Below are 25446 nucleotides of genomic sequence, written 5' to 3' on the forward strand. Positions count from 1 at the left end.
AAATCTGGGAAGCAGCACGAGACGCTTTTTCAAACCAAGAAATACATTCGTCTTATTCAAAATCAAAGGTAACATACATGATCAATGACAAGGTGAACTTATAGTGACAAACTACTTCACAATCTTGAAATGCTACTAGGAACAATTGGACGTTCTCGATACTTTTACGTGGGGTTTTTCCGTAGATGGAAAACAATACAAACACATATTAGAGACGAACAAAATTTACAAATTCCACCTTAGACTAAATCACAAACTTGATGAGATACCAGGAAGAATAATACAGGAAGAATAATATTGGGGAGTAAACCCATTCCCAGTCTTGTGATGAGCTCTACTACTTTCATCCATCAAACTTATGAAAGACCTAAATGACATGAGTGTGTTAACCCCACATGTTTGTGTTAACCACTGTGAAGTCGAGAATTAAAAAAATCATCAGGTTTCGTCCTCTTTTAATGTTTTCAAGTCAAAATAATGTGATGATCCGACATCTATGTTAGGTCGACCAAAATTTCATTATCTCGGGATTGTTTCCGCGGTTATTTAATATAGATCCTAGTTCTTTTAAATATGAAGTGTGTCAATTGTCTAAGCATGTTAGGCATTGTTACTTTTTTCCATTCTCATCCGTTTTTATTAAATTCATAGTGATGTTTGGGGTCCTTCGAGAGTAAAAAACGTCTGGTGCAAGATGGTTTGTCACGTTTATCGAAAATTGTAGACATATCACTTGGGTTTTTCTAATGAAAGACAAATTTGAAGTCAGATCAATTGTTTAGCAGTTCCATCGATTTATTCAAAATCAGTTTGCCACAAAAATTCAAATCCTCAAATCTGATAATGCAAAGGAATACTTTCACTCTCAATTAGGAAATTACTTGACTTAACAAGGAATTGTCCACATTACCTCATGTGATGATACCCAATAGCAAAATGGTGTTGTTGAGAGAGAATAGAAACCTTCTCGAGGTAACACGATCATGATCTTGAGGTGGAAGCAATGGTTTTCGCCCTAAATATTTAGAGGCACTACTTGTATGTTACTAAATGTCCAATCTTTACAGATCACAAGAGTCTCCAGCATATCATCGATAAAAAAGAACTCAACATTAGACAACGAAGATGGGTCAAACTGCTAAATGATTACGACTGTGAGATTCGTTATCAACCTAGCAAGGCTAATGTAGTGGCAAACGCTCTAAGTCGTAAAGAGCATGTGAAACCTAGACGTGTGCGTGCATTGAACATGACCATTCATTCCAATCTAAGTACACAGATACGGGAAGCTCAACTCGAAGTTGTAAAAGAAGAGAACACTACATACGAAACCCTACAAGGAACGGAAAAACAATTTGAGCTTAGAAACGACGGGACACGATATTTCATGGACCGAATCTAGACGTCCAAATTCAGAGAAATCAGGAGTCTATTCATGGACGACCAGAGATTCAGGGTGGAAATGGGAAATGATCACTATGGACTTTATCGCTAAACTGCCTTGAACACCGAGTGGTTTTGACACTATTTGGGTAGTAGTAGATAGATTGACCAAGTCCGCTCACTTTCTACCAATCAAGAGACAAACAAGATAAAAAAGCTAACCCGAACCTACCTTACTTTATCATTTTTGACAGAGACAGTAGATTCACCTCACCCACAAACAGATGGTCAGAGTGAACGAACCATCCAAACCTTAAAGGATATGCTCCGATCCTGCGTATTATAATTCGAAAACTCGTGGGATATTCATTTACCCTTAATTGAGTTTTCTTATAACAACAATTAACACTCCAACATAAAAGTCGCACCATTTGAGACTCTATACGGAAGGAAATGTCGTTCACCATGATGCTTGAATATTCAAATGGTACTTATTAGTACAAAGATCCAATCTTGTTGTTATTAATATATTTGCTATGTTGTTATTATGATACAACATAATCAAGGGGTCCTTAAAACATTGGTCATTTCACATGTATTACATATTTCATCTTGTCATCATTCTGATCCTTATTTATTCCTACAATAAAATTATGCTTCATATCCTTAACACTAAATGCCCACTCATAATAAAATTTCTAAATATATCTTCTCTCACTCGTTTATTCTTAGCATCCCCTTGATTGATTCATGTTTCTTTCAAAAGTAAAATGCATAGATGAGAAAAAGGAAGTTTGACGTTTCTTCTTGTAAGTTGGAACAAATAGAAGAATGAGAGTACAATGCTAAAAATGCAATGTGCTAATAATAAGAAAACTGAAACTAGAATGCTATAATTGGATAGTTTTTCAATGTAAAATGCGTGGATGATAATAAAGTTTGATGTTTCAGTGTTGTAACAGAAAGCTAAGTGAAAACACAATGCTAACCCAACTCATACCTGCTAGCAGAAGGGTTTTGGGCAAGGAATCGACCTGACTCATCGAGTCAATCTATGTCCACATCTATTCAAACGATTTCAGTCAAGCACAAAGCATCCAGGACCCAGATCTAACCTTCTAGGGTCAGAATAACACGCAAAGCTACTGTCTTTACATCCATGCATGGCCCTTTTTGCTCAAAAGGCCATAACAACCTCTTAAATTTACATGAGGAGTTCTAATGACATAAAGCTTCCACCTTTATGCTTTAACTATCCACAACACTCTCAGATCTAAAAGGATCTTGCTTGGGGACGTCCAAATCCCACAAGCACCCATTTATAGACCAAAATCTTCATAAAGGGACAATAAGGAGATCTATTAAATCAAAAGCCAAGATGAAGACTTGATTACCAAAAAATGAAGCCACTTGAGTGTATCTTCTGGATCTACTTTCTCCTTCTTGAACCTCCAACTTCCTTTTTCTCCTTCTTCCTCTTCAAGAGTACACAAATCATAGCTCAAACACTCACAAGGTGCATTAGGGTTTCGTGGGTAAGGGTTTGTGGTCTGGAGGCTGAAGATGAGGCTGAGAGAATGAGAATATGATGGTTAAATAGGACACCAAGTCCCGAAATTAGGGTTTCCCAACCCAGGTTAGACTCGCCGAGTCGGCCACTTAATTCGCGACACAGAACTCGCTCCTACTCGTCGAGTACACCTCTTTGACCTTCTAAATTCGGGGTGTTACAACTCCCCCCCACTTAAACTAGACTTCTTCCTTGAAGTCCTCTCCGGCTCACCACCCCACATCCACGCCCGACATTCCTAAGCGCCATATACCTGACCTGTTTGGAACAACCCTTGAGAATATCATCCTGAGACGATCCAAACACTCCAACCTTCAAGTACAACACTCTTACTTAACCAGAAACCCTACCGGTACTTCCCGAGCACTTACACTTGACATACAAGGGGTTCACCCTTTCTCGCCGATAGGGCACAATCTTTTATCTTTCTTAGTTTCACGTTGGCCTAATGAATTGAATATGAATAAAAGTCAGTCTTTTAGTAACCATATATAAACAGTTGTTTAGTGTATAAGCAATTCTTTAGTGGTCGCACCGGTACGATGGAGGTTGGTTGAAGATGATGTTACGCGGCGTTCAGAACCAGTCTTGAAGTGAATGAATTAGAAAGAACGAATAAGTAAGGAAATGAGACGACTCTTTCTTGAACTATATTATAAACAAACCTTCCCCTCCACACCAATCACGAGTTTTTCTCCATTCCTCTCATATATCGTCGTAACGCCCTTATTGCTAGGTTTTGAAAAAGACTTTTCATGTCATTCCCATTTAGGTCCGATTCGGGTCCCTCCGTTGTTTCCTTTTCCTTCCACACCTTTTCCTCGAAATGAGAAAGAAGATGGTACACTTGAATTGTATTATTTAAGTGCTTATTGCTTGCCAAAAATCCTACTTCTACAATTGCTAGGTCACCGGGTTATTCAAATAAGTCGTGTTTTCCGTGGTTTTCCCATGTTACAACTTCCGTACCAATTCGGTCGATCCGGAATGGATCGATTAATCATTCCATTTCTCGCACCTCTATTGAAACAGAATGGTTTCATGTTCTTTCATCGATTGGTTATTCCTTTCCGTTCGTATCTCTTTCTCCAATTTCGGTCTCGATTAGTTCACAAGATTGAATGGCCAATTCTCCTCCAGACCCTCGATTCGATTGTTTTCCAAGAATGTTGAGCCGGGTATGTAAGCCATTTATCTAGGAGGAACTTAAAAGAAGGGCTTTCGGTTTTTTTCACCCCGTTTTGTGGTCTTGCAGCTATTCAAATAAATAGAATATATATATATATATATATATATATATATATATATATATATATATATATAATAAGACTTTTTTAGAAGAAAGATTCTATATATGTCCAGTCCCCAGCGATGGTGGGACCAACCAAGATGTATGTCGTCCAACCCAACCTCAGACTCTTTCTTCCCGACCTATTTGACTCTCTGGCCGTAGTTATAGTTATTTAGGTGGTATCCCGAGATTGAAAAGATCGAATTCCTCTGGGGAACACACGAAACAAAGATATGAATTGGGTAAATAGAAATGGAAAAGATATGTTTCCAATTCATCAAAATGAGAAGTTTTTTCTACATCCATATGATCTACTAAAGTAGATCGGTATTGCCCATTAAAATAAAAGCATATCTTGGTCCATGGAATCCCAAGAAGGTAAGAACTCCAACCTGTCCGATGCTTCTTCGGCCAAATACGATATACAAGTGGGACCTGCACTATGCGCAAGCTGTGCGAAAAAACTCTTCTTTTTTCCGGTTCTTAAACAACTTGGGAAAAATAGAGCCATTGGAATGGAATGAGATAAGAATATCTGGAGATCTTTCCTCTCCACTTACTCGTAACAAGCTTTCCCTCTGTAGAAGACTTCTTCCGAATGGCATAATTGGGAGATTGATTCCTCGATCTTCAAAGAAAACTGACTCCTCCTACTCCTTCTCCTTTAGGATAGGATCATCGTTGGTCCTTCTTTCACTAATGATTTAATGATCTCACCATTTTCACTCTCAAGACAAGGCTCTCTCTCTTTTATAAAGCGAAGCAAAGCGCATGGCGCTGAAAGCTCAATAAACACAGACGAACACGATGCATGGCATAGCATAAATGAAACCGTTGATCATTTCATAAAACATATATGCTTGACCTTTCTCGATGCTTTTTTTGCGTGACTCACCAACCGACCCAACAGTGATCGATGACAGAATGGTATGAACAAATCAAAGTCATTGGATTGGGTAGTTCTCCATGGACTTCTCTCTTTAGCCCTTTGTATCTGTTCATAAATGGGTGTGCACCTCCAGATGGGCGGGGGCCGGCCTTCCACTCTCTTATCTTATGCAGCATTTATTAGCGGTTGGGTGGATCGTGCAATAAGCCTCTCTCGACCCTCCGTTTCTCATATGTCTTTATGAAAGCCTCTCGCCTTTCGAGATCCGGTCCATCATCAACTCAGTCAGATCTTCTTGTTTGCCCACTTTGATTAGGCTTCCTTTAACGGATTTGATCGGCATTTCGTGCCTGCAGTCCTGCTGAATTCGACCTTTTATCAGGGTAGCGTAGTAAGGTTAGAGGCGCAACTAGAAGACTTGGCCCTATTTCTCTTTTTTGATCAATTCGATTGCAGTTTCCGAAGTCCTTTGGAAGGCGAGATACTTATGTGTGACCGCGGATTCCACGGTAGCAGTAGTTCTAGCTCTACATTAGGAGCAGGGGGGCTCTATCTAAAGGAGGTATGGACCCCTCCCATAGTACGGTACGATGCAGCTGAAAAACTTAATAGGCTACCGCGGCTCGCTTCGCTTTTGTTGCGGAGCTCACTGCTTTTGGAGTAGTGCTTGCAGCTTGCTGCTTTCTGTTCAAGCGGAGCTCGCTGTCTACTCCACGAGTCGCCACAGCTTCGCCTACACCACTTGTATATAGACAACAATAGCGCCCAAGATTTCCCCTTCGCGTAGTTCATTGAACCTTCCAACTTCACTCCGTGGCCTGTGCTAAAGAAGCGTAGTTCATCGACGGGGGTACTATAGATATATCATAACTCTCTAATTGAGACTCAATCTATACAATCAATCAATCAGTATGTGCAATATACCGGTCTTTGCGATATGCTCTTTCAAATAGATCATAGATCTTCCCACTTAGCTGCACTGCTCTTTGAGCTCTTTTGTCCGCTATCGCTTCCTCTAGTACTAGCTCTGATCTCTCTTCAACAGTTGTAGTACGATTCTTTAATTCATCTCCTATCCTTTATAGTCGTAATTGCTAGAAACTCTATATCATTGGTAAATGGCATTGGCGTAATCTTTTTTCTCCTGTCGGAAGGGGGTCCTGTCGAAAGCAAGAAAAGGCATTTCAAATGGCGTGCCCTTACTCTAATTCTAAATAACTCATAGCCGGGGTAAAAAGGTCCTACTTCCTTACTTGAGTAAGGAATGACTTGAGTAAGGAAGTACGACCTTTTTACCCCGGCTATGAGTTATTAATGACCCCTCTCTGTCTCTCCCCCGCGCTGTGAATGAAGTGAGTAATTCGTTGGTGCTTGCCCTTTAGTAAGTAGTTTGGATGGCTGGATACATGCTACGCTCTGCCACGCTTGCCTGACCGCGAGAAGCCTTAGGGTAAAATAATCTTGAACAACAATTTGAGAGCATCTTTGGAATTGAAAGATGGGGCAAACCTGACTTTCACTTTCATAAAAAGAGAAAACTGGACTTGCACTTTAAGAAATGGAATTGCGATGAGCCAGAAGTTAGAATCTCGCCTAACCACCTGTCTCCGTCTCCCGTATTTCCCCCCAGAAACATCTGTTTGCCTACTTCTACTCTGGCCGGGGATAACAGTCTTTTTGAGAACCAAGTGGCCCTTGAGGAAGACCTTCAGAAAACCCCTCTAACTCGGGGAAAGGAATTCAAGCCCATAAAATGAGTCAAGTCTATGATAGTTACCAATAGTCTTTATGACGCTCTTACCCCTTATGCATAGCACCAATGACTTCAGTCTTCTGAAAGGGGCTTAGGGCATATCATCAAAGAAAGAGTCCCAAGGAAGGGGGGTGAAGCTGAGGTTAGAAAAGGTTTCTCCCGCTGTTGCTAGTTCTTCCGTTGTTGGTAGTTCCTCAGGTCGGGTTGTTCACGAAGTTGTTGTTCGTAACTAGGGAGATATAGAATGGAGTTCTTCTCGAAGTTTGAGACAAAGGAATAAAAAACACTTTCTTTATGGCCTCCTCGTTTTGAGACATTATGGCTTTGGGGTCGACCCCGGTAACAAAGAAGGAATCCATAAAAACTTAGGATCCGACACCATGATAAAATACTACCCTCATGATTAGACCATGTCACTGAGATTTGATAAAAGAAATGTGCATTTGCGGTTAATTCGGTGTCATTGGATAAGTTATTAGGAATATGACGGAACGGAAGACCAAGGAAAGAAAGAAGAATGCACTAAAATGCAGGTGCTACACCAAATACTGGTGGTTCTTTCTTGTTTTAAGTGAATGCAACGAAAAGACCCAGAAATAACGAATAATGAAACAATTTATATATTGACGTGCTCATTTCAAAATTTATGCTTTGTTATTCCCATCATCCTGTGGTTTCAGGATGATCCAAAAGAAAGGTGGCAGGATTCGAACGTACACTCTGACCATGCCTCACCGCCGTCAACCCATTAGTCTCCGTTACAAGGTAGGGCGGGGGTGAGGAAAGGCAGAAATGAGTTCATGCCACAACGATCCCTTTGGAAGGGAAATTTATCAATATTTTTGGCTCGCAATAAAGCTAGGGTCCTGTTCGGGCAAGCTATTGATTCCATTACCGAAATGGTGACCACATCTGCTGGCATGTGTTGTTTGGACATAGAATCAAGTCCTTGTGAATGGGCAGAGCCAGGTGCTCTTATTTTACGACGGTAGGGACGATTGCTTCCATTACTGACCAGAAAGACACAAAATTCTCCTTTAGGTGCTTCAACTAGGGTATAGGTAGAAGGAGATGGTACAGAAAAACCTTTTGTATAAGGTTCGAAATGGTGAATTGAGGTAGAGTAGACCAATGATCCTGTAGTCATTTGGCCGGCTATTGAAAGAAAAAGCTTGCATCTGCTCCCCCTATTATATAATCGGTCCTATCTCTCTCCAAACCTAACGTGGTAGTTTCCCATCATAGGGCTTTCTATCTATAGATTAAGCCATTACCAAACCAAGGGGTATCTGATCTCGTTCTGTCCTCCGTTCCCCATTTTCAGGTCTCCTGTCTTCGTCAAAGGGAACTGTGCGCGAGTCTCTCGTGAATTGCCTTCAACAAGGTATGGCATTCAGGGTCTTAACCCAGGGATAAATCTTTCTTCATAGATACAAGACATTCGTTGCAGATCTAAAAAAGATCTTCTCCCGTGGGCGTTAGCGGACGTTTTTCATTTTTCACTCGGTCGTGACTTCCCAAAGCAAAGGTTTTTTTTAGGTTTACTTTGGAAAGGCGCTAAACAGGCCTATAGGTTCTCCTTTCTATTTATAATAGAAGAAGTCTAATATAATTAGCCAAATCGTCTGAAGCATGAATAGAATCGCCATTGTTACGAAGGCCTAGCGAGTTAAGCGAGTTCCTTTTTTCTTTTTTCAAAGGCAGTCCTTTTCTTTCCCCGGACCGATGACTCGCTTGTTCAATACTGCTAACTCTTATTGGAGGATTTCGTCCCCTCGGGACTGCCAGTAGCTTCGGTTGTTCAATCTCGTGCAAGTTGGGTTGTGGTTGTATTGGTTGCAAGCGAAACGTAGATGCTTTAGTTGTGTGTTGGCCATGTACTCTTGCGTCGTGTAATGTCATATGTATGATAGAGGTGGTGTGGTGATTGACCGCAATGCTAATGGTTATCCCCAAGGTTCAACGAATGAATGAAGCTATGCTATGATCGTACCCGGATAGAGATGATAGTCTTCCTCTGATGTATCCAAGCCGGCCATAAAAGAATTGATAGGCGAAGCAGCCAATAATAGTCTGTTCTCGCCTATTGATAGATAGCAGGTTGCTTCCAAGCTCATACCATTTGAAACGGAATTGCTACTTTTCTCTTGTTATTGATAGAGTGGTATTTTCCGCCCCTGTCAAAGAAAGTAGAGGGAGAGTCTTTCTCCAATGAGAATAAAGAAAGTTTTTGGGCAAGACAAGAAAGGAACTCGCCCTTTGACACCAAGGGATAAGAGCGGATTGCTGGCAATGACTTGGTGAAGGGAATCTATGAGAGAAGGTTCTCGATGAACCGGGTTCCAATCAAATATAGCACACTTTGTCGGGTTCACTGTTCATTTATTTGCGACATGTAGGACTTAGGAGTCTCCCTTGTGGAGTGTGAACAATGCCACGAATACTCGTGTATTGCGCTAGAATCGAACCAGCGCCCCAGCCGTCTTGGAGCAGGGCTTGCTCGACACTCCTCTCTATAAAGACCTGCTTCGTACTTGATCGGGAAACAATGGTTCCGGGATTGGTACCGCGGGGGGCATTGCTGAAACTGCAATCCCGACCACTTCCAGTGCCGACCATCACACCATTACCCACTGAATGAATGATTCACTTACGATGCTCCAATACTAAAAGCTCCACCCAACATATGAATCAATTAATCCTTCGAGTAGAAGATCCCTCTCTGCAACGGTTAATACTCAGACAAGAGCTACGTCACAAAGTCAAATCAATTACTCTGAGATTATTTAATCCCACCGTGAGTGACTTAGCATCTCCTGATCAGCTCACTGCTCTACGCACAAAATCCCTTATCAATACTCTTGCCTGAAGTCCTGTTGACTCTCATCCGCCTTCCGGATGAACCGAGACCACCCTAGTCCCAACTAATTTGCCATAATCCGGGATACCGAACTCTCACCGGTTACTGAACGCAAGAACCATCCCCTAGCCGTTCTCATCGACTTCCGAAGAAAACTTTGGCTACCTGAAACGCTCTATCATCCTAGCCATTCTGGCTCTAGAAGGTCTGGGATCCTCAATTCCCTATACTGACCCTAAGCTCGCTACTAGGTCTCACTTGCAGCTATAAGTACACGGGCCTCGCCCATGGGTCTCACCCAAACTATACTTCAGAGCGGCTTGTCCTACAGGTCTCACCTATCTAGGGCTATACAGGCCCACTCCTCTCCTAAACTCAGTTTGCTATCCTTTCCTGATTCTTATCATGCTAGGAGATACCCGCAGTCTTACATCACTTCCCTCACCGACTCACTTCTAGGGAAATGTTGTGGCTGTCCCGCAGTCTTAAATCCTGCCTAAACTCGCACCTTGACGAAAATTTCCAACCTGATTCCCAATCAGCCCTCAACCAATCGTGCGTGCATGAACCCAACGTCGGGAAGTTTCCTAAACTCCCATTCCTCGTGCCACATTTGACTTAGCATATTCACTTAAGAGTTGCGCAATAGGGTCAAATCTATCACTTTGAGATTATCCAGCCTGTGCCACATGTGACTTAGCATATTCACTTAATAGCTAACTCATACTACTAAGAGTCCTACAAAGCACAAAGCAAGCAACATATAGACAATGGAAAATCTATCCATAATATTCCAATCCAACCATACTATCCTCTAATTAGGAATCTGTACATGCAATTCAAAGGCTCATACAATCAAACATAACCTAAATAGGCTATCATATCACTGACTGATCAGTACTAGCATGCGAGTCGACAAGCACATATAATAGGCATATAAGGCATCTTCTTAGATCCTTAGCCCTAATCTAGAATGCAGTTCTCATAATCATAACATAACATAACATAACATATCATGTATACGTATCTTGGGAAAACTTACTTGAGCTCGGCTGATTGCACGCATCACACACTTTGTTCTTTTCAAAGTTCTTTTCTATTTTCAAACTTCTTTTTATAAAAGGGTTTTACTTTTGAAAAATTTATACCAAGTCCTTAGTTTGAGTTCAGACACACCCGGGAGCATGGCCGAATCCCTTAAACCAAGGCTCTGATACCAACTTTTAACATTCTAAAAATAATGACCAAAAATTTCTTTTTAAAACATTAATAAAACTATAAGTATTAAGTCATTTCAACCATAACTAAAGGATTATATATCACAACAGGGTATCATTTCAAAACACTTGTTCGTTTTATCAGAGTAAACATCTCAGGCTAAAACTCATTTGTTGCATCGGGCCTTGCCCGGCATCCGGCCCCGCTAGGCATCAGGTCTCTCTTAGGCCTCGCCTGCCTCCGGGCCTTGCTCACCTCACATATGCATACAATCAAATAGCATATTAATAAATAGACTCTCTAACTGCTAACTGATCTAAGGCCTCGCCTAACTAAGGCCTTGCCCCTGCCCTGCTGCAGAAGTTGTGGAACCCCGTCAATACTCTTGTTAGTAGTGAGATACAGGCCCTCGCCCACAGTCACTACCTTCCATTCACAGGCCTCACTCCTACTTTGCTAATGTTGAGATATGGAACCTCATCCATACTCAGCTAGTGATGAGATACGGGACCTCGTCCACACTCACCTCCCTACCAGACACATACAAATATCACAGAGACAACATGTATAATCTAACATACAACATAAGAATCTTCCTCGGGATTTCCCTGGCATCGGACCTCGGCCCGGAGACATACTATCATCTAACATACTACGGGCTTACCCCGACATCGGACCCCCGACCCTAAACCTATCACACCTACTCATCAACTCGTCGAGTCCCACAATTCACAGGTTACTTCTGGACTTCGATCCTACTCGTCGAGTTCTCCTTGAACTCATCGGGTACGCCTTTAACATTAGGGACCCTTCTTCATCTGACTTTCCGAGTTCCCCTTTGAACTCGTCGAGTCCACCTTCATAAATTAGGGAGATTGCCTTGGAATCGTCGAGTTCCTTCGTGAACTCGTCGAGTACGATGATCTTCAGGTCCACTATGAACCCATACTGACGGAGTCCCTTACTAACCCAACTCATACCTGCTAGCAAAAGGGTTTTGGGCAAGGAATCGGTCTGACTCGCCGAGTCCTATGAGTGACTCGTCGAGTCATTCTATGTCCACATCTATTCAGACGATTTCAGTTGAGCACAAAGCATCCAAGACTCAGATCTAACCTTCTAGGGTCGGAATAACACACAAAGCTACTGCCTTTACAACCTCTTAAACTTTGCATGAGGAGTTCTAATGGCATAAAGCTTCCACCTTAATGTTTTAACTATCCACAATACTCTCAGATCTGAAAGGATCTTGCTTGGGGACGTCCAAATCCCACAAGCAGGAGATCTATTAAATCAAAAGTCAAGATGAAGACTTGATTACCAAGAAATGCAGCCATTGGAGTGTATCTTCTGGATCTACTTCCTCCTTGAACCTCCAACTCCCTTCTTCTCGTTCGTCCTCTTCAAGAGTACACAAATCACACAAAGGTGGCTCAAACACTCACAAGGTGCATTAGGGTTTCGTGGGTGATGGTTTGTGATCTGGAAGCTGAAGATGAGGCTGAGGGAATGAAAATATAATGCTTAAATAGGGCACTAAGTCCTAAAATTAGGGTTTCCCAACTCAGGTTAGACTCGCCGAGTCGGCCACTTAATCCGCGACACGTAACTCGCTCCTACTCGTCCAGTTCCTCCCTGAACTCAACAAGTACACCTCTTTGACTTGGTGTTTTTCCTTTTCTTTCTTGACCTTCTAAATTCGGGGCGTTATAGGGATAAATTTTGAAAATGCAAAGTTCTCAAAATAAGAAAACCGAATGTAGAATGCTATATATGGAAGATTTTTCAAAGAAAATGCATAGATGAGAAAAAGTTAAAGTACAATGCTAAAAATGGGATGATTTTTCAAAGTAAAATGGAAGTTTTTTCAAAGAAAAATATATATATATATATATAAGAAAAGGAGAAGTTTGATGTTTCAATGAGGTTACAGAAACAAAAGTGAAAGTACAATGCTAAAAATGGAATTATTTTTAAAATACATCGTAAAAAGAAAGCTTTTGAAAGTAAAATGCTTGAATTGGAAGTTTTTTCGAAGAAAAATGCATAGATAAGAAAAAGAGAAGTTTGATGTTTGAAATATGTTAAATGAAGGAAGAGTTAAAGTATAATGATAAAAATAGCATGATTTTTGAAAACTGAATGTAAAATGACAGTTTTTTCAAAGCAAAATGCATAGATGAGAAAAAAAAGTTTGATGTTTCAATGATGTTAAATATAGAAAAAGTTAAAGTGCAATGCTAAAAATGATTTATGAAATATGAATGTAAATTGGAATAACTACAGTGCTTTATTTGTAAGTTTTTTTTTTAAAGTAAAATGTATATATAAAGAAAAATTTGAAGTGCAATAAAAATGAGATTTTTTTTAATTAAATGTAAAATGGAAGTTTTTGAAAGAAGAATGTTTTAATTGGAAGGTTTTTTTGAAGTAAAATGCATAGATAAAAAAAAATAAGTTTGAAGTTTCAATGAGGTTTCATACAGAAAAAGTTAAAGTGCAATGGTAAAAATAGGATGATTTTTGAAAATCGAATATAAAATGGAAGTTTTTGAAAGTACATTGCTTTAATTGTAAGTTTTTTTCAAAGCAAAATGCATATATAAGAAAAAGTTAATATACAATGCTAAAAATATCATGATTTTTTGAAAATGCAATATGCTAATAATAACATAAAATTTTTTTAAAGTGCAATGCAAAAAATGGGATGATATTTGAAAATTAAAAACAAGTTGGAAGTTTTTTGAAGGTAAAATGCTTTAATTATAGGTATTTTTCAAAGTACAACTTATAGATGAGAAATTTTTTTTGATGTTTCAATGATGTTATAGAAAGATAAAGTTAAAGTGCAGTTCTAAAAATGGGATGATTCATAAAATTTGAATGTAAAATGGAAGTTTTCGAAAGTACATTGTTTTAATTGTAAGTTTTTTTCAAAGTAAAATGCTTACATGAAAAAAAAGTAATGGGATGATTTTTTGAAAATCGAATGTAAAATGGAAAAAATTTAAAATAAAATGTGTTTATTTAAAGTTTTTTCAAAGTAAAATGCATAGATGAGAAATGAGACGTTTGACGTTTCAATGATGTTACATAAAGAGAGAATGTTAAAGGGCAATGCAAAAAATGGGATGATTTTTGAAAAGTGAATATAATTTGGAAGTTTTGTGAAAATAGAATGCTTTAATTGTAAGTTCTTTTCAAAATGCATATATGAAAAAAAAAATTGATGTTTCAATAATGTTATATAAAGAAAAAGGTAAAGTGCAATGATAAAATAGGATATTTTTGAAACTAGAATGCTATAATTGGAAGCTTTTTCAAAGTAAAATGCATAGATGAGAAAAAGAGAGGTTTGATGATTTAATGATGTTACATAAAGAAAAAGTTAAAATACAATGGTAAAAAAGGGATGATTATTGAAAATCGAATGTGAAATGAAAGTTTTTAAAAGGATAATGCATTGTAATTTTTTTGAAAGAACAATGCTTCAATGCAAAATGGAAAGTAAAATGTTATAATTGGAAGTTTTATGAAAGTATTTTTGAAAGAACAAGGCTTCAATGTAAAATGGAAAGTAGAATGTTATAATTGGAAGTTTTATCAAAGTATAATGCGTAGATAAGAAAAAAAAGAAGTTTGATGTTTCATTGAGGTTACACAAAGAAAAAGTTAAAGTGCAATGGTAAAAATGGGATGATTTTTGAAAATCAAATGTAAACTGAAATTTTTTGAAAACAAAATGCTTTGATTGAAAGTTATTTCAAAGTAACATGCATAGATGAGAAATGACATGTTTGATCTTTCAATAGAGTTACATAAAAAAAAGTTAAAGTAAATGCTAAAAATGAGATGATTTTTGTAAATTGAATGTAAAATGGAAGTTTTTGAAAGTACAATGCTTTAATTGTAAGTTTTTTTTCAAAGTATATTGTATATATGATAATAAATTTAAGTACAACGCTAAAATGGGATAGTTTTTGAAAATCAAATGTAAAATGAAAGTTTTTGAAAATAAAATGCATTGATTGAAAGTTTTTTCTAAGTAAGATGTCTAGATGAGACATGAAAAATTTGATGTATCAAACATAAAGAAAAAACTAAAGTACAATGCCAAAAATGGGATGATTTATGAAAGTTGAATGTCAAATGGAACTTTTTGAAAATACAATGCTTTAATGGTAAGTTTTTACAAAGTAAAATGCATACATGAGAGAGAAACAAGTTAGAGCACAATGCTACAAAATGGGGTGATTTTAGAAAATTCGGTGTAAAATAAAATTTTTTGAAAGTAAAATGCTTGAATTGTAAGTTTTTTTCAAAGAAAAATGCATAGATAAGAAAAAGAGAAGTTTGATGTTTGAAAGATTTTAAGTAAAGAAAGATTTCAAGTACAATGATAAAACGTGGATGATCTATGAAAACTGAATGTTTCAATGATGTTAAATATAGAAAAAGTTATAGTGCAATGCTAAAAATGGGATGATTTATGAAATATGAATGTAAAATTCAATAAGTACATTGCTTTAATTGTAAGTTTTTTTCAAAGTAAAATGCATATATACAGAAAATTTTGAAATGCAATGCAAAAAATGAGATGATTTTTGAAAATCGAGCGTAAAATAAAGTGTTAAGGTACAATGATAAAAATGGGATGTTTTTTTTAAGTTAAATGTAAAATGGAAGTTTTTGAAAGAAAAATGTTTTAATTGGAAGTTTTTTTAAAGTAAAATGCATGGATGAAAAAAATAAGTTTGAAGTTTCAATGATGTTACATACAGAAAAAGTTAAAGTGCAATGGTAAAAATGGGATGATTTTTGAAAATCGAATGTAAAATGGAAGTGTTTGAAAGTACAATGCTTTAATTGTAAGTTTTTTTCAAAGCAAAATGCATATATGAGAAAAGGTTAATATACAATGCTAAAATTATCATGATTTTTGAAAATACAATATGCTAATAATAACATAAAGAAAATTTTAAAGTGCAATGCAAAAAATGGGATGATTTTTGAAAATTAAATATAAGTTGGAAGTTTTTTGAAGGTAGAATGCTTTAATTGTAGGTATTTTTGAAAGTAAAATGCATAGATGAGAAAAAAAAATAGTTTGATCTTTCAATGATGTTTTAGAAAAATAAACTTAAAGTGCAATTCTAAAAATGAGATGATTTATAAATTTTGAATGTAAAATGGAAGTTTTCGAAAATACGTTGTTTTAATTGTAAGTTTTTTTCAAACTAAAATGCTTACATGAAAAAAAAAAAAAAAATGGGATAATTTTTTGAAAATTGTATGTAAAATGGAAAATTTTTAAAATAAAATGCGTTAATTTAAAGTTTTTTCAAAGTAAAATGCATAGATGAGAAATGAGACGTTTGACGTTTCAATGATGTTACATAAAGAGAGAATGTTAAAGGGCAATGCAAAAAATGGGATCATTTTTGAAAAGTGAATATAAGTTGGAAGTTTTGTGAAAGTAGAATTCTTTAGTTGTAAGTTCTTTTCAAAGTACTATGCATATATGAGAAAAAAAAGTTTGATGTTTCAATAATGTTATATAAAGAAAAAGGTAAAGTGCAATGCTAAAATAGGATAATTTTGAAACTATAACTATAATTGGAAGCTTTTTCAAAGTAAAATGCATAGGTGAGAAAAAGAGAGGTTTGATGAAAGTTAAAAGTGCAATGGAAAAAATAGGATGATTTTAATGTGAAATGGAAGTTTATGAAAGTACAATGCTTTAATTGAAATTTTTTCAGCCTAAAATGCATAGATGAAAAAAAGTTAAAGTACAATGCTAATAAGATTTTTAAAATCGAATGTAAACTGGAAATTTTTGAAAATAAAATGCTTTGATTGAATGTTTTTTTAAAGTAACATGCATAGATGAGAAATGAAATGTTTGATCTTTCAATAATGTAACATTAAGAAAAAGTTAAAGTAAATGGTAAAAATGGGATAATTTTTGTAAATTGAATGTAAAATGGAAGTTTTTGAAAGTACAATGCTTTAACTGTAAGTTTTTTTTCAAAGTAAATTGTATAGATGATAGAAAATTTAAGTACAATGCTAAAATGGGATGGTTTTTGAAAATCGAATGTACAATGAAAGTTTTTGAAAATAAAATGCATTGAATGAAAGTTTTTTCAAAGTAAGATGTCTAGATGAGAAATGAAAAGTTTGATGTATCATAAAGAAAAAACTAAAATGCAATGCTAAAAATGGGATGATTTATGAAAATTGAATGTCAAATGGAACTTTTTGAAAATACAACGCTTTATTGGTAAGTTTGCACAAAGTAAAATGAATACATGAGAAAAAACTTAAAATGCAATGCTAAAAGTGGGATGATTTTTGAAAATTGAATGTAAAATTAAAGTTTTTGAAAGTAGAAAGCTTTAATTGTAAGTTTTTTTCAAAGTAAAAATGCATACATAAAAAAAATTAAAGTACAATGCTAAAAATGGGATGTTGTTTTAAAATCGAATGTAAAATAGAAGTTTTTGAAAGTACAATGCTTTAATTGTATTTTTTTTCAAAGTAAAATGCATACATGAGAAAAACTTAAAGTGCAATGCTAAAAATGGGATGATTTTTGAAAACCGAATGTCAAAAGGAAGTTTTTGAAAAAAAAAATGCTTTGATAAAAGTAAAATTCATAGATGAGATATGAGAAGTTTGATGTTTCAAATACGTTAAATAAAAAAAAAATACAAGTGTAATGCTAAAAATGGGATGATTTATAAAAATTGAATTTAAAATGGAGGTTTTTGAAAGTACATTGCTATAATTATATGTTTTTTCAAAGTAAAATGTTTACATGAGAAAAAAGTTAAAGTACAAGCCTAAAAATGGGACGCTTTTTTGAAAATCGAATGTAAAAAGTAAGTTTTTGAAAATAAAATGCTTTGATTGGAAGTTTTTAAAAGTAAAATGCATAGATGAAAAATGAGAAGTTTGAAGTTTCAATGAGGTTACATACAGAAAAAGTTAAAATGCATGGGAAAAAAGGGATGATTTTTAAAAATCGAATGGAAAATGGAAGTTTTTGAAAGTACAATGCTATATTTGTAAGTTTTTTTCATAGCAAAATGCATATATAAAAAAAGGTTAATATAAAATGCTAAAAAAAATCATGATTTTTGAAAATGCAATATGATATTAATAAATAAAAGAAAAATTTTAAGTGCAACGCAAAAAAATGGGATGACTTTTTAAAATTGAATGTACGTTAGATGTTTTTTGAAAGTAGAATGCTATAATTGTAAGCTCTTTTCAAAGTAAAATGCTTAGATGAGAAAAAAAAAGTTTGATGTTTCAATAATTTTATATAAAGAAAAAGGTAAAGTACAATGCTAAAAATAGGATATTTTAGAAAGTAGAATGCTATAATTGGAAGCTTTTTCAAAATAAAATGCATAGATGAGAAAAAGAGAGGTTTGATGATTTAATGATGTTACATAAAAAAAAAGTTAAAGTTTCAATGATGTTTCAATGATGTTATAGAAAGATAAAGTTAAAGTGCAATTTTAAAAATACAATGATTTATAAAATTTGAATGTAAAATGGAAGTTTTTGAAAGTAAAATGCTTTAATTGTTATTTTTTCCAACATAAAATGCATAGATAAAAAAAATTAAAGTACAATGCTAAAAATGGGATATTTTTGAAAATCGAATGTAAACCGGATAATTTTAAAAATAAAATGCTTTGGTTGAAAAAAATTTCAAAGTAACATGCATAGATCAGAAATGAAATGTTAGATCTTTCAACGAATGGAAGTTTTTGAAAGTAAATTGCTTTAATTGCAAGTTTTTTTCAAAGTAATTTGTATAGATGATGAAAAGTTTAAGTATAACGCTAAAATGGGATGGTTTTTGAAAATCGAATGTAAAATGAAAGTTTTTGAAAATAAAATGCATTGATGAGAAATGAGAAGTTTGTTGTTTCAAAGATGTTAAATAAAAAAGAGTAAAAGTACAATGATAAAAGTGGGATGATTTTTGAAAATTGAATGTTAAAAAGAAGTTTTTGAAAGTAGAATGCTTAATTTGAAAAAAATTTCAAAGTAAAATGCATTGATGAGAAAAAGAGAAATTTGATTGTTTGAAAGTAGAATGCTTTAATTGGATGATTTTTGAAAATCAAATGTAAATTAGAAGTTTTTGAAAATAAAATGTTTTAATTGAAAGTTTTTTCAAAGTAAAATGCAAAGATGAAAATTGAGAAGTTTGATGTTTCAATAATGTTACTTAAAAAAAAAGTTAAAGTGAATGATTATATAACAATGCACGTAAAGTGGAAACTTTTGAAAGTAGAACGTTTTAGTTGGAATTTTTTTCAAAATAAAATGTATAGATGAGAAAAAGAAAAGTTTGATGTTTCAATGATGTTACAGAAATAAACAAGTTAGAGCACAATGCTAAAAATGGGATGATTTTAGAAAATTCAGTGTAAAATGAATGTTTTTGAAAGTAGAATGCTTGAATTGGAAGTTTTTTCTAGAAAAATGCATAGATAAGAAAAAGAGAAGTTTGATGTTTGAAAGATGTTAAATAAAGAAAGAGTTAAAGTACAATGATTAAAATGGGATGATTTTTTAAAATAAAATGTAAAATGGAACTTTTTCAAAGTACAATGCTTTTACTTGTATGTTTTTTTCAAAGTAAAATACATAAAAGAAAGACGAAAATGCCCTTATAGATTCAGTCACTAACGAAGTTAGTCACTAACGAAGTTAGTCACTAACGAAGTTAGTAAAAAGGGCCATCTATGCATGTTTTGCAAACCACAAGGACCGTTTGCATCAAAAAAAAGTTAGCAGGGACCAACTTTATGACTTTTGGCAAATTACAAGGACCATTTTTGTAATTTAGGGTTTAAGTACTTTTTAAATTAGTAGGGGTTGACTTTTTGACTTTGTGCCTTTCACTTTTTTGAAAGTAAAAGGCACACATGACAAAAAGTTAAAGTGCACTGCTAAAAACGGGATGATTTTTGAAAATCAAAAGCAAAATGTATGTTTTTGAAAAAAAAATGCTTCGATTGAAAGTTTTTTCAAAGTAAAATGCATAGATGAGAAATAGGAAGTTTGATGTTTCAAAGATGTTAAATAAAGAAAGAGTAAAAGTACAATGATAAAAGTGGGATGATTTTTGAAAATTAAATGTAAAATGGAAGTTTTTTCAAAGTAAAAAGCATAGATGAGAAAAAAAAGAAGTTTAATGTTTCAATGATGCTACATAAAGAAAAAGTTAAAGTACAATGCTAAGAAAGAGATGATTTTTAAAAATTGAATGTAAAATGGTTTGAAAGTAGAATGCTTTAATTGGAAATTTTTTCAAAGTAAACTGCATTGATGAGAAAAAGAGAAATTTGATGGTTTGAAAGTACAATGCTTTACATGTAAGTTTTTTTTCAACGTAAAATGCATAGATGAGAAAAAAAGAAGTTCGATGTTTCAATGATGTTATAGAAAAGAAAAAGTTAAAGCGCAATGCTAAAAATGGGATGATTAATGATTTTTGAAAATTCAATGTAAAATTGAAGTTTTTGAATGTAAAATGCTTTAATGAGAAGTTATTACAAAGTAAAACGCACAGATGAGAAAAAGAGAAGTTTGATGTTTCAATGATGCTACAAAAAGAAAAGTTTAAGAACAATACTAAATATGAGATGATTTTGGAAAATTCAATATAAATGGAAGTATTTGAATGTAGAATGCTTTAATTGGATGTCTTTTTAAAGTAAAATGCATAGATGAGAAAAAGAGAAGTTTGATAGTTTAACGATGCTACAAAAAGAAAACGTTAAAATACAATGCTAAAAATGGAATGATTTTTGAAAATTCAATATAAAATGGATGTTTTTGAAGTAGAATTGGAAGTTTTTTCAAAGTAAATGCATATATGAGAAATCAAAAGTTTAATATTTCAATGATAGGTCGAGGGTTGACCGACAAATCTGTCTATTTTAGGGTTGGGTCAGTGTCGGTTTACGGGTTGGGTTGAGAGTTGCCACCACAAATGATGTAACAGAAAGAAAAGTAAAAGTAGAATGCTAAAAATGGGATGATTTTTGAAAATTCAATGTAAAATGAATGATTTTTGAGAGTAGAATGCTTTAATTGGAAATTTTAGATGAGAAAATTCTAATTGTAAAAAAGTAATGACAAAATATAGAGTCGTTTAGTGGTGGAACATACCTGGAGTAAGAAATTAAAATATTTTGCTATTTATGGATATACTTGGATCCCCACTATAAAAATGGAAATATACAAATGTTTAGTATCAACTCAGATGTAATTGTATCAATGAGTAAATGGAAAGTGAAAAAGAATAACAACAAAACGACATGACATACCTTGGACTGAATATATAATTAAAGAAAATTTATTCTTTGTCTTTCTCGTAACATGTGAAAAGTCCTACAAACACATACCACAAAACATAAGTCATAAGTCATACATAATCAATGTAATAGGTAAACTTTTTAAAATGAAAATTTTGCAAAAATTAAGAGTTTTGGAAGCATAACTTTAATAAAGGAAAAACTAACAAATGTAACGGAATAGTGCAATCTTTTTTCTTGCATATAAACCTAATAAATTTTATCAAAATTGCTTTCTATGTATTTATATGTAATTGGTTAACTTTTTTTAAACACCATGATTCAAGAAGTTAACCTTTGGAGATGTTGGTTTCCAGATGAGGTTGGCTTTGAAGGAGCCCATCATGGTTTCAGGTGGCAACATCCTGTAAAAAGAGTAAAATATTAAATTGTGTTCATGAAAATTAAAAAGGCACAAACAATCTAGAATTATATTCCATAACCGAATCCCTAATCAAATAATAAAAAAAAGGTCAAGCCCAATAAAAGTGTGAGTTTAATGAAACGTAGAAACTTCACACCTCTAGTAAAATTCAGTTAAATTAAAAACAAAAGAATTCAAAAATACCTCAAGATTCTAAAATTGGGAAACAAATGGTTGAATCAAACTGGCAAAAAGAAACCCTCTGTTCAATTCCACTATGGGCATAGCCAATGGAAAACCATTCATAGACACCTGGTTTTACAAGAATGAAATTAATAATGATTAGATTGATAAATTAAGGACTTAAAAATGAAGAAATATGATGTAATAATATGAGAATAATTATTAGGGGAGTCGGTGAAAGAGTGTTGATTAATGAATTAGTAGTTGTCAATGGTTCAGAAGATATTAATGAATTAAAACTATAAATGTGTCATAGTAATTTCATTTTGTAGTATTATTAGCCCCAATATATATGACATATGCATCAATCAATATAAAACACAAGATGCAATGTATATAACACCCACAACAAGATTAAAAAAACTTAAGGTTGTCATCAATAACACATTAACACGTTGCATGGCATGTTCAAGGGATTCACTTGCATTTGTAGAGAGTTTCTTATCTGAAAATAATACACAATTAATCAATCACACATGAAAAAAACAGAAATGCTTAACAATGAACCTTGCTAGTAATATAAGAGACAGATTTCAAGCCAGTATGGATATAGTTCTCATCAGAATTTAGAGGATTCAAAAAAAAGAACTAACTTTAAAACAAGTGCCATTGTTGTTTGAAACACTCTTCTGGACTATATTTCGTTAATAGCCTTATCCATTACCATTGGAAGCACCCTGCAAAAGTAAATAATATATTTTTCAGCAAACAGTTTTTAATTATCTAGTTGGCAGTTGCAATCAAAACAGAAAAATAAAAGCATATTCATATCTTCAACCAAAGGAACAACAGGGAAATGGAGTGAAGCAGCATGCAGCATGCTATCCACCAAAATAAAAGGCAGCAGCAAATCAGATAGTGAAACAGCTTGAATACTCTCAAAACAAAAACATCTATTCACCTTGATTTACAGTATTTTGTTGAGATGAAGCAACAGAAATCAAGATTCTTGAACAATATATATATATATATATATATATATATATATATATATATATATATATATATATATATATATATATATATATATATATATATCTAAAAGGGAAAAGGAAAACCAACATGAGAATATGTATCTTCGTTGATGAGGAAGTTGACAGAGAATGGGAAGTTACACTCTAGCTTGAGTCTGAGAGGGAGGATTTGTTGGTAGATGATTAGAAAGCATCTAGGAATGAGTTCAGTTGGGGGAAAGTTATAATCAATCAAAACTAATACATACAACAAGAATTTAGTATCACCCAATTGTATCTTACAATTACAATGAGAATATTTAAATTGAAAAAGAATAAAAGCAACAGAACTTACCGAGAACTGAATATAAACAAAATTTCTTCTATGTCTTTCCCATGACATGTCACAGGTCCTACAAACACATACCACAAAACATAAGTCATACATAACCGAATCCCTAATCTAATAAAAAACAGGTCAAACCCAATAAAACTGTAAGTTTAATGAAACAGATGAACTTCTCACCTCAAGTAAATGTTACATGAAAACCAACAGGGTTCAAAAAATTCCTCAAGATTGTGAAATTGGGAATAAACGGTGGACCCTCTCGTCCACTACGACCATCGCCTGTGAGAGACGTCGATTTGGGTGAAAGCAGAGATGTCGAAGAAAAAAGTGGAAGAAAATCATTCGTTATTTCTCGATGCTTTGATTCAAGATTTTGGACGTTTGATTAGCTGAGATCAAACGAAAGAATATTTCAAGTCTTCGCTTCATTGGGGTTGGGGGCGTATAAGTTGATATTTGGGGTGAGAAGCTTCGGTTTCAAGAAACAGAGGCGGTAGAGGAAAAGTTAAGTGAAGCGTTCGATCAAGAAGGGAAAAGAAGAGGGAAGCAGCAGGCTAGGTGGCGTAAGATGAACAGTTATTGATCATCGGATGGAAATTATGAGTATGGGTAACGTGGGTTTATAGAATGGATAACTGAAGAAAAAAAGGAGAGCATGAGAAAGAGAACGCTTGCCCTCCGACATCATCGTCTTCTTCCCGCTGTCACTAATTTCTTGAAATCAATTTATTTTACTCTTGGAGCACCAGAGTAAAATGGTTAAGAACCTCAAAATGTCAAGAAAATAAGTGTTCTGAGGAACGAAATTGGAAAAGCGGATGCGGCGAAGAAGAAGAAATATGAAGATCATGAATTTAATTAGAATCTTCCTGCATTAATATGAAGAAATATGAAGAGTTAGTGGCATTCACTTTGTAGTCAAACGAACCGTTTGTGCCCCCAACCGTTGAAGATCATGAATTTAATTAGCTGCATTAATTAATTGCCTATTATTAACCAGCCATATTAATGTTTGATTTTTTTTATTCACGAATAATTATTTATTTTTTATTATACTTTTTTATTTTGATAAAACAATTTGTTATTTTGTTAGATTATTTTAAATTAATAACTCTTTTATACTTTATTTCTTAATAATAAAATCAACTTTTTTGATTGGTTAAAATTTTATACCATACTAGTTTAAAATTATGATATGTTATCGGGTAAAGTAAATATTTTTAGTATCTTCATTTATTTGTGTAAATACATTAGCCTAATCAATATATACTAGGTGTGAAACCCATGTATTACATGAGTTTATTTATAAAAAATTAAATATAAAATTTTAACAATTTGAAAAGTTTGAATTTATAAGAAAAATGAGGAATCTTTTGAATTATTAAAATTAAAGAGGCTTTAATGTATTAGATACATTACATATATAAATCATTTCTAATAAATATTTTACATATATATTACCTTACATATTAAATGTGGAATTTTAATTTAATAAAATGAAAAATACAATAAAATGACAAGTGGAAAATAAAAAATCTAAAAATGTTAGAAAATACCATGTATCCAAATGAAAGAGAAAAGGACATGTGGCAAAAAAACCTTCATTTATTATAGTAGATGTGTTTTATAAAAAACATAAATATCTTAATAGTAATAAATGAACATACATTGTCATTTAACTCATCAAACTATAAAAAATATTCTTACCAACTCATTTTTTTACTTAACAAGTCGTTTTTCAAAATATCACAATGAAAATGAAGTTTAGTAGACGTCTATTTATAGTAAATATTAGATATAAAATAGATTATTACATAAATTTTATACAACTTAAAAGACCATAAAGTAAATATTATTCTATTATTTTGATTTGAGAATACACCACACTCAAATAAAAAACAGTTTGGGAGACGTCCGTATATAGTAAAATGTTGGGTATGAAAAGGTTTAATACATAAATTGTATATATCTTAAAGGACCATGAATATAAATATAGTTATATTATTTTGATTTGATCCTACGGGGATTCAATGAACACACCACGTTCAATAAAGAAATGAAGTTTACGAGAGATGCCCATTTATATTAAAATGTTGTGTATGAAAATGATTATTACGTAAATTATATACAACTTAAATAACCATAAATGTAAATATAGTCAAATTATTTTAATTTGATCTAATTC

The 25446-nt window shown here is 33.8% G+C and overlaps 1 long non-coding RNA gene across 1 annotated transcript; it reads right to left on the bottom strand.

Moving 5' to 3' along the window:
• Positions 1 to 21637: 21637 nt before the first annotated feature.
• On the bottom strand, positions 21638 to 24277 carry LOC122197254 (uncharacterized). Its single transcript, XR_006190010.2, has 5 exons — positions 23439 to 24277; positions 23268 to 23325; positions 22553 to 22636; positions 21921 to 22028; positions 21638 to 21717 (listed from the first exon to the last, which is right to left on the bottom strand). It is a non-coding gene; the product is annotated as an uncharacterized LOC122197254 (long non-coding RNA).
• Between the last annotated feature and the right edge of the window lie 1169 nt (positions 24278 to 25446).

Source organism: Lactuca sativa, chromosome 4 (genome assembly GCF_002870075.4).
Source record: "Lactuca sativa cultivar Salinas chromosome 4, Lsat_Salinas_v11, whole genome shotgun sequence".
Lineage (NCBI taxonomy): Eukaryota > Viridiplantae > Streptophyta > Magnoliopsida > Asterales > Asteraceae > Lactuca > Lactuca sativa.